The sequence below is a fragment of the Poecile atricapillus genome, chromosome 1, assembly GCF_030490865.1.
Source record: "Poecile atricapillus isolate bPoeAtr1 chromosome 1, bPoeAtr1.hap1, whole genome shotgun sequence".
Classification (NCBI taxonomy): Eukaryota; Metazoa; Chordata; class Aves; order Passeriformes; family Paridae; genus Poecile; species Poecile atricapillus.
The window spans coordinates 170,248,154-170,267,811 of NC_081249.1; the positions used below are offsets into that span (position 1 = coordinate 170,248,154).

General features: G+C 38.8%; 1 long non-coding RNA gene across 1 annotated transcript in view; it reads right to left on the reverse strand.

Moving 5' to 3' along the window:
- LOC131574831 (uncharacterized) overlaps positions 1-6,752 on the reverse strand; it is a 31,762-nt gene extending 25,010 nt beyond the window's left edge. Inside the window, exons 1-2 of the long non-coding RNA XR_009276594.1 lie at positions 6,681-6,752; positions 6,090-6,253 (exon numbers count right to left, since the gene is read on the reverse strand). This is a non-coding gene — a long non-coding RNA (uncharacterized LOC131574831). The remainder of the gene's footprint in view (positions 1-6,089; positions 6,254-6,680) is intronic.
- Between the last annotated feature and the right edge of the window lie 12,906 nt (positions 6,753-19,658).

Sequence of the window (19,658 nt, forward strand, 5' to 3'; positions counted from 1 at the left end):
GGAATTTGGGAAGGAGCACAACCATCTCCACTGTACACTGAGAGGAAAAAATGTCACAACACATTTAGCACATACTATGCCAGCAGTAGTAAAGCAGAGATGGGAGTTAGCACCTGCTTAAGAGGAGAACAAGCATGCTAACACTGGGAGTCAGGGGAATTTCCCACTAAACTACAACATATAGAAAGTAGGTCACTTTTACTCTTTTGAGAATGATAAAAAGCAACAAAATTCTGAATTATATATGAACCATTACATTTAATTTTCTTCTTCTCCAGCAGCTCCCAGGAGCCTTGAAGACAAAAATCTGGATTTTACGACTCTGGCAATTATCTAAGCTAATGCCATAGAATTCTCCACAACCATTTTTATTATAGTTACAGATCTGTCAGCCTTTCTATTTTACTCCCCTTTACAATTCTTTCTGTACTGCTTGCCTCTGATTTAGTGTTTGCTATAAAAGTTTACTCCAGACATAACTTGGCACACAAACGTCTTACACACAGGCTTTACCTAAAATAAATCTTTAATATATCTGCAATTTAGCTTACCTGGCTCTCTTGCCAGGTGTTATTGGCAGGAAACAGGGTCAAGTTCAAATGTCCGAGACAGATCTTCTTAAATAAATGTGATTGGCTGAAGTACCCCACCCAGAAACCTGGGAAAACAAAATATCTTCCCTAAGTGACCCTAAAAGTCAATTATTTTCTATTCTGAAACATGGATTCTATGCAAAACAAGAAAAACATGATGTGGGGAAAAGGAGAACTGCAGTTTGATGGCATACAAAAGAAAAACAGTGACATTTATAAACATGAATAACTAATCTGTCTGATAGTAGAGTTGAATTTAGGGGTCACATTTTATTGAGTATAACGTAGTAGGCTAAATGCAAAAAGCTGGCTACAACACTTCCATGGAAGAGAAGAAACACTGGAGGTCAGCACCCAAAACAGGCCTAGTAAAAGAACCAACCACTGCAATTTTCTTTAGGGACTAAGTTCAAATTCAGGGCAATGAATGTTGTTCAGTTGAGTTCACCAAGGATGAGAAAGGGCAAAAATACAGGCACAGATAGAGCAGGCAGCGGGAAAGCCCCAGAGACAGCCAGAGAGCATGCAGGATGATTTTGATAAAGAAGTGAAGCAAGAAAGAGGGGCTTAGGGTAGACAAATATCTGAGAATGTTAAAGCAATGAGCCTCTCATGTTTACTTCTGGCACTCAGGGAACTGGAAGTTTGTAAATATAGACAGAATTGCAAGAATGATTACATTTCATCATAAATTTGTAAAAATATTGCCCTCAGATATCAGCTAATCAGAATGGGCTAAAAAGAGTGGAAAACCCTCAAAATAGCTCAGCAGCCTTGCACCTGAATCCTGCTTCTCCCAGTGCAAACATCTTTGTAACAGCACCTCCCCTTCACCTGCTGAGCTCCAGATTACTGCCAGCACAGCACTAGAGTATAAAGGCATATTTTGGCAAGTCTATTCCCACTGGGAATGCCTCCCTGACCTCATGTCAAGATTGTTCCAAGATGAAGCCAGGGAGAAGTCAGGGGCACTCATGTAGCACAGTTAGCTCAGGCCCCTCCGTCCCTGTCAGCCATCAGGCCTCACTCCCACTTTATTCATTCTTTGCAGCCTTTAAAAATTAATAGCACCAAAGGCCTTAAATGTAGTCTTTCCCATCTGGGAACACTGGCTTGCCACAAGGCTTCAGTTCTGTTACAGCTCTCTCAATTTAAAGCCTTAAGAAATGTGTTGTTTTCTTATGTTACTACTCAGCATGTGGCATATGGAAGATGACAGCAGAGGTCGATGCTGTGAGTTCCACAATAATATAGAAAACACTATTTATGAAGAGACAAAATAAGGGTGAGAAACAAAGGAAATCATCAACATGGAGTGATGCCAGGCATGGTGGATTTCCAGACAAATTCTCTGTACAGGCAGTACAACTGAACACCATAACTAAGTCTCCCTGCAGAATTTATAATAGAGGGAGAAAAAATTCATTGGTATAAAGCTGAGGGGCTATAGTGGAGGAAAGATGATCAGGACAATCCTGCTGGAATAATGCTCCCAAATGCTGGAACAGATCATCAAATTATTCAAAGGAGTCCAGTAGAAAGAGCTTTGTATCAGTTGACACAAAAGTGTTTTGCCTTTACCTGAGTAAGTAATTGCATTGAATACTGAGGAAAGAAATGTTTATACTGCAGAGTTCTCATTCTTGGGACCCAGAATTAATCTCAGAAAGAATGAAAGCAAATAAGTCCTACATTTCTAAAGCAATAGACCTAGTCTTTGAAGTGTGCCATTTAAAGAGCAACTGAAGTGATCAGTGAAAAGAAGATAATGATAATGTATTGATATGGAACTAAGCAAACAGTATGGGGCATGCAGGTGCCATGTATTGTGGATGCCATCTAACACATATGCTCCAGACTGCAATTTGACAGAAAAATTAATGGCCAACCTATAAACTGCAGTGACAGAAACAGAGGAAGCAGAAACTATATATCTCCATACACCATTGCTACGCCAGGAAAAACAACCACAAGCATCTATTCTTGCTGCTTCTGAGACCATTTGGAAAGACTTCCACTGAAGGGAAAGCAATCTGCAGCATCAGTTAGCAGATGCAGAGATTCTTTATGTACATTTATTACAGAAAAAGGCAGACAGACGCTCAGCTGCCATTTTTGCTCATATTATTAAGTCAGCAATAGATCTAAATCAAACTAGATGGCACAGCCACCTTCACTTCAACTTCAGCCACATCATGAATTAGCAAAACCAGGTGCTGATGAGGTGTAATGAAAATGTTTCAAGACCAATAGGCCAAAATAAGCTGTTGATAAGCCCATGAAAGAAGTGATAATAATTCTTGAATTCAGTAGCAGATGACAAGATTGGATTTTATTTAAAAGGGACCATAATCCCATTGGATTCAGTAGCTGACACCAGGAAATGGATAAATACTTCACAACTGAGAACAGGCATGCCAAACATAATTCAGGAAGCACAGCTCTTGCCAGAGATAAATTCTGGTTCTGAGTGCATACGATGCAGCATGAGGTGTGCAGAAATTACTGTGATTTTTGTAACAGAAGGAGACTGCAGATTTTGTCAATCCCAGCTTCAGCTGGGAACAGATGAGAACAGACCTATCCAGTTTCACTGATGAAACTCCATGGTCCAACTACACCACTCCAATTTCTGGAAGAAAGACCATCAGAAGGACACAGAGAAACATTTTATTTGGAAACTGAAAGCTTAGCACAACTAGCAGACTGTGCTCAAACTGCTAGTATGTCAAATCTCGTCCTACTGTAGTCCATAAACACTGCATTTTAAGATTTTATTATGCAACTATTGTTGTCAGAAAGATAATATTAAAAGAAAGGCCTTTATGTTAAGCATGTCCCCAAAAGAATGAACTTTCAAACTTCAACATGTACCACACAACTCACAATGAAGACACCTCTGAAGTCTTGAACTTGTTCTGCCTTGTTTTATTTGCTAATCTTTTACCACCTACTCTTAGTATGTAGCTTATATTTAAAAAAAAATAAATTCTCTTTCTTATACAATCACTTTATTCTTGTTTTCAATCAGTACCTGTATAAGACAGGAAGCAGGAGCAACAAAGGTAGAATATAGGAAAGGATGAGGATATGAAGCTCTGGTCCATTTTCCTCACATAACTATCTGTGGCTGATGACCACCCTATGAAATCATCCTACAATTCGCTTACAGCTTAACTCCTGCTCAAATATTACTGAAGTAGCACACAATTTATTTATGATACCAGTCAAGCTCCACAGGTGATAAATATTGTATATTACAAACAGACCAGATCGGCCAGATCACAAGCTGTGAAAGAAACCCCAGTTTTACCCCAATAGCCTCAGAGGTTTGGCAGATTAGTAATACATGCATATTATACAGAATATTTTCTTCTGAAGAATTTCAGCAGATCTTGACATAAACTGTAACTTTGAATGCCAAATGTGATGTTTGCACCAAAAGTGATCATTTTTTTTTCTTCTCAGTGCAACTCTAGCTAATATGTCAAAAGATAGGAGTTGTTCTTCCCTCAAGGCAGCAAATACATCGTCCATGACAGGACAGTGCAAAATGAGGTGCAACACTTCTCTCCAAGCACATTCTACTGCCATTTTGCTTTTAAGTTCTTGGGTTTAAATGAGACTTCCTTTAAAGTAATGTGGTGTATACTTCTGGTGATAGACTTCCATTAGCCTCATGGATTGAAAAAGTCCAATATATATTAGTGGAATAATAACAGTTCTGCCTTCTTTAAATCTGTTGAAAACTGTATAAAGGTCACAGCACTGCTGATGCCCACATTTTTTCTGTTTTACACAACTGAGTAGATGAAGTAACTCATGACAGCCAAATTCTGAGATCAGGCCCTAAGCAATGATGACATCAGATGCTGCCAAAAGACATTTGATTCCTCTATTGTGAAATGCCAGGTTGGTTCTGGGACATGGTGAGAAGCCAACTGTAGTTTAGAAAATTCTATACTGAGCTATTGTTTGATACTAAATACAAGATCATCACTCTTGCTGCTGCTGCAAGTCACAGGGCATCCAAGGACACATCTAACAATATCGCCACTTTCTACTGCATTTGCAAAACACAGCAACAAAGCACCCAGACTATAGAGTGTCTGTGAGAGAATGGAGACACAGGACGTGATGGCAGAAGTACAAATTAAGAAGCTGAAGTTAATAAAGCTAATGAAAGCCAATCACCACCAGCATACAGCATATATGTCAAAGAGGATCTCAGCTCCTACAAGTTTCTCTGCACCTGACATTTTGCAAAATCATTTGATTTGTTTCTGAGCAATACCGTATTTTTAGGTTTTTCATGCAACTAAAAGGACGAAATACTCATGACTATCTGATACAGTTTTAAATGCCTAAACAGAACTATTGCTGATTTCAGTCAGTGAGGGTCCTATTCTAAAGCATGAGTGATGGCACTGTGGTAAATTTACTATATTCACAGCAAAAGGAGAAAAAGGTAACTGAGAGAGCAGCTCCTTAAACCTGAGTAGTCCGTGCTTAGTAGATGTGGGCTTGCCTGATTGGCAACTTTACAATTTATGTTGCAAGACAACTCATGATGTGTAACATATATTGTGCTTTTAATTAACTTATTTTCTATTTTCAGTTATGACTTTGGAAAAGAGGACAATTACACAAAAGGAAAAAAATACACAATTTATTTGATTCCAAATAAAGCTGTATGAAAAGGTTCTCAGAGTGCAGAGTACCAAATTAATCTTACTAAGGCAAATGTATTGTCTTTTTAAACATATAGAAATATGACAAGAATAGCAAGTGTTTTGTACTGATAATAGCAGTATTTGGAAAATTCAAATTTCCAAATATTATGCAAATAACACATGTGCATAATCAGATACATTGAATATTTGGGTTATTTTTTACAAGATTAATTTATAAAGACTCTCCCTTATTATATTTTATCAGATCAAGCTTCGAATTTATCCAGCAGACATCCCTGATGGTGTCCAAGATGGATCCCAGGGAAGAGTGTGAGAACAGTGTAACATACAGCACCAATTCCCCAGAATATTTTTCAGCCTCCTGGGATTTGTGGCTGATGAAGCAACTAACCAAATGCAGCAACTCTATCTTTAATAGTCCTCAATGGTTTCTTCTTGGACTTTTCACATCCGAGAGTTTTTTATCATCCACAGCATCTTGTTGCAAGAATCTTGACAGCTTAAAAATGCAATTTGAGGCAAAAGTACCTCCTTTTTCCTATTTTGAAATTGATACTTCCTGGTTTTACTTTACATATTCTACTCCTTTCTATAATTCTTCACAGTAAAATGATGTAATGTATTCAATTCCATGCCTACAAAGCTCATGGAACAAATCCTCCTAAAAGCTGTTCTAAGGCACTTGGAGAACAAGTGACTGTGGCCTTCTACAGTGGCATGACCACATCAGTGGACAAGGGAAAAGCTACAGATGCCACCTGTTTCTGTAAGGCCTTTGACATGGTCCCCCAAAAAACCTTACCTCAAAATTGGAGAGGAATGGATTTGATGGATGAACTGTTTGGTAGACGAGGAATTGGCTGGGGAGTCACATCCGGAGGGTGGTGGTTAACAGCTCAATGATATCATAGATGTTCCATGTCCAAATGGAGATCAGTGACAAGTGATGTCCCTCAGAGGTCTGTACTGGGAAAAGTAGTGTTTAATATCTTCAGCAAAGACAGAAACAGTGGGACTGAGTTCACCCTAGAAATATCTGCAGACACCACCTAGCTCTATGGTACACTGGACATGCCTGAGGGATGGAATGCCATCCAGAGGGATCTGGATAAGTGGGCTTGTGCCAAGCTCACAAACCTCAAAAAGGCCAAGTGCTGGTGCTGCACCAGGCTCAGGACAATCCCGGTATCAATCCAGGCTGAGGATGAACAGATGGAGAGCAGCTCTGCTGAGAAGGCTTTGGGGGTGCTGCTGGGTGAGAGGCTGGACATGACCCAGCAATGTGCACTGGCAGCCCAGAAACCACCCGTGTGCGGGGCTGCATCCAGAGCACCGTGGGCAGCAGGGGAGGGAGGGGATTCTGCCCCTCTGCTCTGCTCAGGTGAGACCTCACCTGGAACACTGCATCCAGCTGTGTGGCCCTCAGCACAGGAAGGACACGGAGCTGTTGTTGGAGGAAGTCCAGAGGAGGGTCACAAAGATGATTAGAGGGATGGAGCACCTCTGCTATGAAAAAAGGCTGAAAGATGGAGTTTTTCAGTCTGTAGAAGAGAAGTCTCTGGGGAAACTTAATCCAGTCTTTCAGTTCTTAAAACTTATAAGAAAGATGGAGACAAACATTTTAGTAGGGCTTGTTGACTTAGGACAAAGGGTATTGGTTTTAAACTTAAAGAGGGTACATTTACAGTAGCTACAAGGAAGAAATATTTTACAATAAGATGGTGAAACTCTGGAACAACTTTCACATTCAGAGTCAGGTTGGATGTGTCTCTGAACAACCTGATGCCCCTGGCCATTGCAGGGGGTTTGGACAGTATGATCTTTAATGGTCACTTTCAATCCAAACTGTTCTATGATTCTATTATTCTATTCAGAATAACTTAGTATTGTCAGCAAACTAAGATACCTCAAAAATTTCTCCTTCTCATTTCTAGACCATTTATTAATAGTGGGAACATTGCAGGCCCCAAGACAAATCCCATGGATACTTCAGTGGTACCCTCCTTTCACTGTGAAAACTGACTATTTATTGCTGAATTCTGTCTTTTTTTTTATCCTCTGACTTCTTAGATTCTTTAAATATAACCTAATGGGTTAAATCAACGATTAATTATTTACCCACAAGCTTATTGATTTCTCTGAAGAATGCTACTACATTTGTGAAGCATGACCTACCCTTAAAAATCCTTTTTGACTCTCTGCCAACATACAATACTAATTCCTGTTTACTGGTTCTTCAAAACAGTTATTTACAGTAATCCAGCTTCCTAGCTTCTCTAGAACCCTTGGGTTAACATCAAATATTGCTGTTCATTATTAAAAATTTCTTCAGTAAGCACTTCTGCAGAACTATGGAGTTTAATAACTTCTTGGAAACGGTGTGTGTTTGAGTTCCTCACTCCCCCACACAATCACAAGGTTATGATTATAGCCAGGTAACGAATAGCTAGAGTGAAACATAACACAAATTAATGGCACATGAAGAAATGGATATTCTTATCACTTGTGAACATAAAGAATGCAACAGGACCTTGACTTCTTCAAGACTTATTTTCTACACTCAAAAGTTAATTTTAAATTAAAAATTAATTTTAACTTATCCTGAAAAGCAAACGTAGAACTAATCCCTGCAGGAATCTCTAAACATGAAATATCAGCTATTGATATAATTTGTCACCCTAAACTTCCAGGTCGAACCTTTTTTACTTCCCAGATATGAGATAAACCCCAGCCTTAATCTTACTTATTATATAGGCACTGAACTAGTTCTTGCAGCTAAAGTGCATTAAGGAGTGTAACTCCATAGTCACCAATAGTCTCTCCAAATATCCACCCTTCCCACTCAGGTGAACAAGGTATGCCAACGGTATCAGATAACAGCATTTGCCCTTCTAGGTGTTAACCTGCCATTCCAGACCCAGTCACAAGCTGGGCTCAATGGCCAAGTTCTTCTTAAATCCTGCATTTAAGAAAAAAAAAAATTAAAAAAAAAAAAAAAAAGAAACTGAGTGAGCATTTCATTAAGAAAAATTGAGATTCATTAGAAAACAACATTCTTTTTAATCTTTGTTGATCCTAAACAATCCAACAGTGAGCTTGGTGGAAGATGATTCCCTCTTTTAGGTCATAATGCCACCCTAAACATAAGCCTAATTTTCTTTTTTTTTTGTTTTATTTAAAGTGACCACTTTGTATAGTAAATCCATTTATAAGGCATTTGTTCCCAATCATGCAAACTTTCGTCCTATCTCTGCCAGTCTTGCAAAATACAAGAATAAAAAGGCTTTCTACCTTTTTTTCTGAAAACCTGATTCCAGTCCTAGCCCTAAAATTATCATGTACTGTAGAGAGAGGAAGAATCTGTACTGGAATACCTAATATGAAGCATATGCTCCTGCCTACGCCATAGTACTCTCTCTGACATGTTTTTTTCCAGTTCCCCAGCCTTATCCCAAGCCTTCCTTAAATGGAAGATGTGTCCAGGAATACTGAAAATAAAATATTTGCTTATGACTACACTAGCTTCCTTCTGAACTCTTATAAATCCAGAAAAAATCAGACTTGCTACAGCCTTCCTTTCTGATACCTTATCTTTCCCCAGTTTCTACCAAAAATTTGAAGATATTCACCCCCAAAGATATCAGCAGTCTTATTCCTGCCAGTCATGTGGATCTGATACAAAAACAGGTTTTCAGGTCTTTTCTCTTTTTTTCTTTTTTTTCCAAGTCTAACCTATAGGCTACCTATACACAGGAGCCTTCTGGAACAACTGAACATATGCATTCCCTTTTTCATTCTTGATGGCCACACAAGTATCACATTATAAGATGACGTTTTGAAAACTTGTCTTAAATTTTAATCCAAACCACTGTAAGAAAATTATTAAACCAGAATAAAATTCAAGAATTGGTGAATTAAACCACACTAGTATTAAAAGGAATCCTTTAAGAGATAAAAAAAAACCAGTTACACAACAACAATAAGGCATTGGGTCAGGTAAAATTCTTATTATATGTACATTGTTGGAAGTTTATAACTAACCTTGAAACAATGAGTACTTAGCACTGAACAAGCAATAAATAAAGATAATGCTTGCCCCATGAAACTGAGCATCTAAAAGAGAGCCTTGAAGAGGATAGGATGCTGTAGAAGGTTTAGAAGAGGACACTAAGAATGTTATGTCATTGCAGATATGCCTGACCCACTTGATTAAATAAATGTTAAGAGTAAAGAGATTATTTAACTTACATTGCTAAGTATTAATATGTCTTTAAAAGTTACAGTTTAAATGCGATAGCAGCATCTGGTATATCAAATTCAGAGGTTAGTTTGCACTTGGAGCACTTGGTAGGCAATCCAAAGATGGGAATGAGAGATAGAGTGGGATGTGAGAACCCCTGTGTATCATCTGTGCTTTTGCTCATTAGATGGAAAAAAGGTACATTATATTCAGCAACATATTTGTGGTTCTGGCACACATTCAACCAGATTCAGCTGTTGCCACATCACTCTGCATTATACAACCCACAGGGATGACAGAAACCACTGACAAGGTGGCTGCAAAAGACTGGACAGTTTTTTACTTTGACGGGTTAATGCCAGCTAACTATCTCCAATGCTAGCATCTGTCATGCCAGAAATATCTGTTTTTAAAGGGATCTAAAAGAGCATTAAAGACTGCACTACAAATTGTCTGCAGGCAAAACTGCAAGTGAAATTTTGGACATTTTATGTAAAAACTATGACTACCAAGATGCCATTGCTCCAAGATAACCTAGGTGATAATTTAAAGTGTGGATAAATTACAGATAAATACATCTACAACTATTATCTTTGACTCAGCCTCTTTCTCTGTAGAATTAACATTTTTCTCAGGAGGTGCTCATGTTTTATTATACATACAATAATTTATAATACTAGAAAGAAAGTAAAGCCAGATTCAACTGGAAAGACAAAAATCCATCCAAACCACTTTCACTGAATTACGAAGCATTCCCTGCAAGAAAAGCTTCCATGGTCTTGTCAGGAAGGGAAGCAATTTATCACTGAATCCAGCCCTTAGGTATCTGCACAGAACTTCAGATTTCAGAAGTGGGCTCCATGACTTTCTTTTACAGGTTAAAAATACTTGTTAAAGTCGTCTAAACTGTTGCTAAGAGAAATGACACATTTGGCAAGGATATGTGAGTGATAGCTGGAGATTCTTGAAAATAAAGTAGATTTGGCTTACAGGTTGTTTTTTTAACTTACTTCAGAATCTTTAGTAATAGTTACCAATAAAATTTAAATCATTATATAACAGAAATTCAGTATACATTCACCAAAGGACTTCTATGTCTTCCTCAGAATCTTCCTACAAAGCCACACCAGCTGAGACAAAAATACAGAAAAAAATTTAGACATAAATTTTAAAACCTTTGTGGAAATGTAAAATAAACTTGTCCCATGTCATACATGGATTTAAGAACAGCTTTCCTCTTGCAACAGGGAACACTGAGCCAGACTCAGCTCTTCACAGCTCTCTACACTAGTTTACCTTGGGTATTAGTCATTCAGATTGCTCTTAACATACACTGGAATAAGTGTGCTAAGTTGGTGTAAGAATGTGACTAGGAACCAACTTCACAGGTTATGCATTTTGATGAAATCCTTAAGGAAATGAGAAGTTTGATTTTTTTTTTTTTTCTGCACTGTTTGGAAAAGATTTGTGATCTTACTCTGTGTACTGCTAAATGATACTATAGAAATATGGAGGCAATGACTTAATAGAAATTAAAATATTACTTCAAAACTCTAAGCAGAGGAACAGTGAAGTTCTAAACCATTGACTAGAAACACATAACTATTCCCACCAGCTCCCCCTGGATTTCCTCGATGGTTTATGAGCTCCCTGTTGGACTGTATGATGATCATGTACGTACTCTGAATCTCAAGAGCAGTCCTGTAGCTGGGTTTCTAGCACTAACATCTCAGACTGTCCTTTGTATTCTTAAGTGTTATTTATTTCTTAATAATATAAGGGGGAAAATAAAAAAAAATTTAAAAAGCCTTGATCTTGTTCCGTAAACATTGTTGTCAGTCCAAAACAGCTCCAAAATTTTTAATAGAAAGAGTGGAGTATTACTTGGGATTTTCATGCATTCAGATGCCAAACTTCTTTAAGAACCTTTGCATTAGTTGTAGCCATGACCTCAGCTAACCCAAAGAAAGCCACAGGCATGTCTCCTTTCCCTATTGGCAGCTACTTTAATTGGCAGGTTCACAATGAGGACTTTTGTTTGCATCCTAAACATGCACAGCACGATTAAAATGTTTAATACTTTCATCCTCAAAGTGCAGCAATCAATATGTTGGGTTTTTAACAGGCCAAGTCATTACACATTTAAATAGCATCATTCAAACCCTTAAGGAACTTGTTTTACAAGAACTCAAAAGGTTCCCTATTGAAAATTATATGGATTTAGCTCAGTTTAAAAATAGACATTTTGTTTGTTTTCCATTCAGTTGCTCTACTATTTGATGCTCTTTTCTTGCACATGTAGTCTCTGAGTATTTTACTACCCCCTGCTGTATGGAAAGAAAACTGTGTGATAGATGTGGACTGTGCTACTAACACCTCTTGAGAGCTCCCCATCAGCTGGAGCACCAAGGGGATGGATTCAGAGTGGCTGGAGATACAGGGTTCTGTTTCGCTTGTCACATGAAGTTCCTATGGCTGTGGTGTGGGTAACAGAGAACAAAGTTTTCTTGACAGCTCCAAAATCGTAGACTGCTACAGGAGTGCCACAGTTACTGGGTTTGTGTAGTGCATATCCCCATGTTTCCCAAGCAACTAAAAGTGCTTTGCGAAGCAGTGAGTCAGATGCTGGTTGTGCAGTAACCACACACAGGGATTTATGTTTTCAGGAACTATGTGTCCAAGAGCAGGATATTCTTATATAGGTCTCTGGCACTAAACCTCTTGGGCAGCCACTGAATTAGACTGAACACCTCTAAAGCTATGTGAGCAACACTTGGTGTACTACTGTGTACCAGCAAAACCCACATAATATTCACTCACTTCAGCTGCTGTATTACATGAAGAAACTCTCCACTTTCAACCCAGATGAACTGCCTCTTGGTAAAGGGCATAACATTAAATTGCCTTCCACACTTGCACAAAAAAATACACATTCCACATGCAATTTGTCGGTCAAATAAAGTGCACACTCAAATTTTGCTCACCCATCGTGAGAAGCCAGAGAAGAACATTTCTCCTCAATTTTCTTCAAGAAGTAATTTTCCAGAAAATCTCCTTGTTTTTCTGACATCAGTTCCTGTGCTGAAGAAAAGGGATTTGTGCTCATTGGCATATCCTCTCCCACTGCAGTTCACAACGGGCTAACCTCTTGTTCACAGAGAGTAAATTTGTTTCAAATTGAAAATCCCTGATGTCAGGGATGGTTGGTGGCAGGTCCACCATTACCCTGCCTCACCTGCCTTGCTAAGTAGCAAGATGGTCTCTTCCTGGACTCCCCAGCTATGTGGCCATGCTGCCTGGGAGGTAGGTCTGGCTTTTTCAGTGTTTCTAAATCCACTGAGACTTTCCCAGATCAGGTTTAGGGATTTTTAACACATGCCTCACTGAAAACATCCCATACTTGTATTCTTTTCTAATCTTGGATGCACATTATCATTATTAGAAATCACAAAATTGCCTATGAAAGAGGAAGCACATTTCCCGCACTACTGTTTGCCATTGACTACAAGGGTGGTTTGCACAGCTTGGCTGGAAGCCTTGAGAATAATACCTTAGGAATAGTTTTCCCATATTAAACTGCAACACCCTAAAAATCTGGTTTTTTAAAGATAATAGAGGTTGGACTGTAACTTAGTGTCAGGTTGGAATAATGGTAATTTAATATATGTATTCCCCAGCAGCAGAACAAGTCCCAAATGGGAAATCCCAGAGTTTCAATTCAATTAAATGGGGAAATGACCTGCATCAAAAACTTTTGCTGCACCAGCAATTTCCTGGTCTGTGCCAAAACTGCTGCACATCCAGTTATGGACAAAAAGTCTGCCAGGTCCTCAGTGCTGGTCTCCTGTGCTGTCAAACATTGCCTGCTCAGGACACAGAGAGCAGTTTGGCATTGCCTGTTCATCCCTACCACCTTTGACAACAGGCTTAGGCAGAAATAGAAAGCAGCCGCTTACAATCACTTGTTCCTTTGGGTGAGCAGAGACCTCAGTCCATAAATCATTTCTGCTCTGGCACAGTGCCCCTGTCTCTGAGTGAACCACCACTGCAGCACCCTCCCTTCAGGGCAAGCTGTTGGCAAAGGGTCCGCAGCAATACGCACACATGACTTCCACCACGGCAGCAAAATGAGCTCAGCAGGTAGAGACAGACACCAGCCCAAATTTCATTCCAGTCCCTAAAACAGAACTGACACTCCTTGTACCTTAGGTCCTCTGATGCATTCAGCACTGAGTGATGCCAGTGGATGATAAAGATGCAACAGGCAGGGGCTATATAACATATGCTGTAAAAGAGATGGATTAGCCAGACAGTTTCAAACAGCCAGCTCTTTGCAAATCTAGTCATGGCCAGAAAAACCGATTTCTCTAAATTCTTATTAACAATTCTTATAAGAAATAATTAATTTAACTGTATTTTGCCGTGATGTCAAATACTTTATTTGACAAATTTCTTTTCATTCAATATTTTTAGACTGTTCAGCTAACTCAAATAATAAAAATGTCTTATTCTGTCTTCATTTCATTCACTTCTCATTTCAGAAAAAAAAAAAAAAATCAAGACTAAACATCTACCAAATGTTATTCCTCTCCATCTGAATGTGACGGATTGTCTGACGATCACATAAAAATTAAACAAAAAGTGCATTGTTCCCTTCCAGATTTTTCAGCTGGTGTAAATCAACATAGCTTCACTGATGCCAAGTTGCAGAGATGTACATCAATTGAGAATCTTGCCCTTCATCTTCAGAGAGAGGGATTTTACCTACAGTTTAGTTTCTCTGTCTCTGGGCTCAGGAAAACTTCAACCTACTTTCCGTTCATGCTCTGCATATGACCATAAATAATCCATTTTGGTTTAAGTTCATTACTTCTCCTAACCTGAGAAGAGGTCTTGAGGAGAAAGCACAGAACAGATGTGACTGGTCAGCCACTCCGGCCAAGACTGTCTGGCTAAGATCCAGGTATTGTAATTACTCAGTGTTTCAGTTCTGACTTGTGAAATACATCCTTAGCAAAGATAAATATGCACAGGCTTTGCTCACCCCTGGCTATTTATTGATCAGATCCCATGGTGCCATCAAATCTATAAAAAAACTTAGTATCAAAATGAAATAATTTTAATCTAAAATGCAGTCTTGAACATACTACTATTCTCCATTCAGTTTGATCCTTCTATCTCCCTTATTCCCTCTCCCTGAAAAACAGAGGAGCCTGGCTACAGCAGGGACTTGGTATCCTCTTCTGACCACTGGGAAGTTGCAAGAATGAGAGGACAGGAGCCTTTAAAAGATAAAACTCAAGGATTCTCAGGCTTCCAAAGCCCCTTACTCTGCATGCCTCATGCACAGGCAGAAAGGCAACCCAGCCCAGACTCAGAAACACATCTGCAGCACCAGCCCACTTCTCCAAGGGAGCTGGAGGGACCCAGCCCTTGAACAATCTCTGAAATGCTTCTTCCAGGCGTTTTGCCCTCACTGGCCGTAGCACCACTGGTTGTTTGTCTTCCCTCAACCTTTCCTGCCTCCCTCTCCATGATCCTTTTCTCTTTCCCATCTTCAACCACAGTCCCTCCCAAACCAGACTAATGAAAATTTTGTTTTCATTATATAAGACCAGTGCAGAATCAAATACATTTTAAAAAATAACAAAACTGGGGAACTGACAAGACATGTCTACAATCACCCTATATCCAAACACTGAGGTTTGAACTTGGCTCAGACATTTCTGAAAATGCCAGATTGGATTTCCACAAACACAGGGAAATGGTTCCACAGCTGGTATAAACAGAATTAAGGTGCATTGCTTAAAGTTGCCTACCAGACACACAGAGGTAGGTTGGTAGAGGAGACCAACACCGTAGAGGAGAAGGAAGTTGCAAACTTCAGCCTGACAAACTCTTTTACATGTGATTAACATTAAGTAAGGGTTCCACCTTCAAATGGGACAGTCACAAGCTTAAAGGTAAGTAGTTGCCTAAGATCTTGAAGAACAGAAGTCTCGGTCCTGTAGGTTTTTTTTGTACTGAAAACTAACCCATAGGTCTTTGATATTTCTGTAATAATTCGAATCAGGCAACACCAGACAAACCTCTTTTTTTTGTTTTAACTGGTTTTAAGGGTAACATTTAAAAACATATTAGCTCCCCTGTAAAAGAATACAACTGATTTGCTTAGGTCTACCAGTGCAAGTGAAAACAGAACAGAACTCAAGGGATCATTCAGGATAAATTACAGGAAAAAAAAAAAAAAAACAAACGCAAAATTCAGGATTTCTCACAGAGTTTTTAAATGGAAGATCAGATTTATATGGCAAGCATTCAGTCCTGCTCCAGGGTGTCTGGCCACTGACAAAACAAATGCCAAGTCACCTCTTGTCCCAAGGATCTGACAAATTTGGACAACAAAGCACACTGGCAGCCCCCCTGGAAGCTTTCAGATGTTTTCACACCATTGGGATGTAGACATCCAGCACAGACATTATTAGAAGCACAGCAGCTGCATTCCCACCTTCAGGGTGTCCAGCATATGCTGGGTTCTGGCAGTTGCATTGCTCATGGCAAGTGATTTGGGGAGTTCACAACTAGCCAGATCATGTCTTCATTGCAGCAGAAGACTGAACTATAGACATGTCAGGATGAGAAAAGTCAATACAAAGGAAATGTGGGAATGGGATGGGATGTGAAAAATGAATGGAGAAATAAGGAAGCTAATTTATGGAGAAAAAAAGATGCTTAAAACATCAGCTTTCCCTGATGTTTTTCCCTTTCCCTGAAGACTATAATTCTCTTTGTGTTTGGGGTGTTACTCTTGGTTTTGTGTTTGGGCTGTTTGGGGTTTTTTGATATTGTTACATCTAATTTTGCTTCCACCACACTCGTCTATACTATAATAAAGTGCTTCAGCATTGCCCATCCCTGAAAATGATTTTATGGAAGAAGGAGACAACCAGAAGCCCAATTCCTATTGCACAATAAGTAAAACTCTCTCAATGGTTCTATGTTCATTATAATACACTATGGGGGAAAAAAAGACTACAAACAAGCAGTATAATAAATACCATGTGCCAAATGTGCAGTATAGTAAATACACTACAGGGACTACTTACAGAGTAAGTATGCTTACTCCATAAGCACCATCAACCATCTTCTGTGGTTTGGCACATCAAATATTTGCTATGTACTTCACCATTTTAAAAGCATTGCAAATCCTTGGCTGGACACCAAGCAAATGCTGTATATTACACTGTCAATTGTTGCTTTGCATATTCAATGTGTGACATCACCTCCCTCCACAGTTCGATGTTCAATGTATAGAAACACCAATAAAACACACAATGTTTATTTCCAGTGATATATTATTAAATGGGTCTCTCACACTAACAAAGCAAAGGATTTCTCTTTAAGGGGAAGTCTAAGGGGAGACAAGGACTTCAAAACTATATTTGAGAATCAATTCTGTTAAAGAACTGTTTTGCCAGTTATTTTGCCAGGTCCATTATCTGAAGAACAACATAGGACTTTCTGCAGCAGTGTGGAAGGACAGACATAGAAGCGATCCTTCTGCGTTCCCTAACTACAGCACTGAGGAAAACCACACTACACACTTCTTAATTAATGTGTCACTAATGTAGATACACACCCCAGATAGAGCCATCTGCACACATAAGGGAAGGGAAGAGAGAGAAGAAATCATAGGCAAGATGGGGACATTTACCCTTGCAAGAGGCTTGACTGGGCCAGAAGATGGAATTCCAGAGCAGCTCCCAATACTAAAGATGGACAGTCCATCCTCTCCTAGCAGGCTGGACAATATTCAAGGGCTTTCTCACTCCTGCCTGCCTTGTGCACATGAAAAAAATCAGTACTATAACACCACAGTGTATCTTATCCAAGAAGGAAAAGAGGAATACTTAAAGAAGTTAAAGTCCAGGTGAATGGAAATACAGAAGAAAATGATTGATAATCTACTTGTATATAAACTAGAAATGGGGCTGCTAACAAGCCTGCAAATTGTGATGTCATGCAGATGCTGGCAGGGGGAAGTGTGACTGCCATCTTACTGAGTGCAGCCTGGTTATCAGGAGTTATCCATCATGAGTAGGATGCAAATACTGGGATGTGGTCAAGTGACCCTAGCCCAGATCAGGAACAGGAGATTAGAAAAGGTCACCCTCACTGCAGGGTAATCATGGTTCCATCAATACAAACATGACGTTGTTTTATCAGCTCTGAAAGATTTCTTACCAGCTCTGAAAGACTTTCATTACTGGCCTAGCCTGGATTAAAGCTGGAACCTGCAGCAAGAAGATTCCTTGCTAGTACAAATTAATCCCAAACTTTTTAGTCTGTACTTCTTTATAGGTAATTTTTCTGTAAATAATAAGAATTTTAATGTATAAAATCAAGGAGGTGATATAAAGAGTATTCCTTCATTTCTGAAATGAAGAAATACATTCCAGATTTTATCCTGAAAAACAGTATCATGAAATCGAAACATACACAACATGCATAAGGATGATACAGGGACTATTATTATTGCTATTATATGTCAGTCATAATGTCACTAAAAGCCTTGTGAGTTGTCATGGATTTCAGTTTGTATGGAAAGCACTTTTATTAAGTACTGCTTTTAAAAAACAGTTTAGCATATTACAGTTCCTCTTAGGTCATTGAGGGTTCTTTTCTTAAATACATTAAAATGTAGTAATAACAGCCCCCACAGTTCAGCACAACCGTTTAGGATTTTGTACTCTTTATGACAGAGGACACATCTAAGCATTACATTAGCAAAGTGTTTACCTCACTATGCTGAAATTACATCAGTGAAGAATACATGCTCTAGGGCATCTAGCTGTCTCTTTTTGTATCCCATGACAATCTTTCATTAGAAAGTGCATCCCTAGCAATTGCATTTCTGGAGCATTAAATTATCTGTATCCTGAGTGACATAAATTCGTTCTTTAAGGTCAGCCGAAATGTGAATTCTGCTCTTCCCCTCAGACTCTATTTAGATCTGCAGACAACACTGTATTTGTCAAAATATCTCCTCATAGAAATGTGGCCAACTCTATTTACAGATTGATACTTTTGCACCAAGGACTGATCCCAAATCTTGGTTTGAGTTATTTAACCCAAGGAAAGGAGCCACTCTGTCACTGTTTCATCAGAAGATTAATTGCCAATGGCCACTGGCCAATGCTAAACTGATCCAGTTTGAGAATGGATTTCAAATCCAGATATTTCTTTCAGGAGATTGTTTTATTCTATGCCAGCTTTCTGCTCCAAAAAATATGCAAATGTCCAAAGTTCAGAATTGTAAGGATATGTTATAAATTCAGATTCAAATATTACCTGACTCTGCAATGTGCGATTGAAGCTGCAAATAAATTTAAAAAAAATTAAAAGTGCAAATAGCTTTTGAGAAGTAGAATCTGAACATCACCTTAAACCAAGTCAGCACTGAACCCTAATAAAGTCCATGTCTAATAAACATTATCTGCTATGTCACATGTTTTATGTATATATTTCAAATGTCTTAAGCATGTTAAGGTAACTTCCATATTCTTTTGAGAATGACCTCTTATTTCAGTTGCTCAATATGTCAATAACTATTCAGAATTACTGTCAGTGGGACAGTAGCCCTCAACCACTTACTAGCTTCCCTACAGTCCTTCTGTCGGCAATTTTCCAGAAAGACTTTGGCTCCCCAGAAGTCTACAGTCTTAGTTAAAAATCAGGAAATATAACCAACAACATGAGACTGCAAAAAGTAAGACAAAGAAAACCTTGAAGATCACTAGATCTGAGATCCAAAAAGACATCTGATTGTATAACAGAGGCCACAGTTTCATCCAGGTACTTTTGCACTGAGCCATATAATTTCTGTTTGGACAAAATATATCTTCCATAAAGGCATTTAGTCTTATTTAGAAATGTCAAGAGAGAAAGAATTCACTTCTGGGTAGTTTGTTCCAGTAGTTTACGCCAACAGTATTTCCAGAGCCTACAGAATGAAGAGATATTTTTTGCACTTATATAATTCCAGCTCTCATCTCTGCAGACAGAAATTCATTAAAGTCAACAGACCTCAGTAATCACTGATTTAAGCCAAAAACTTTAAGTTTCATTGAC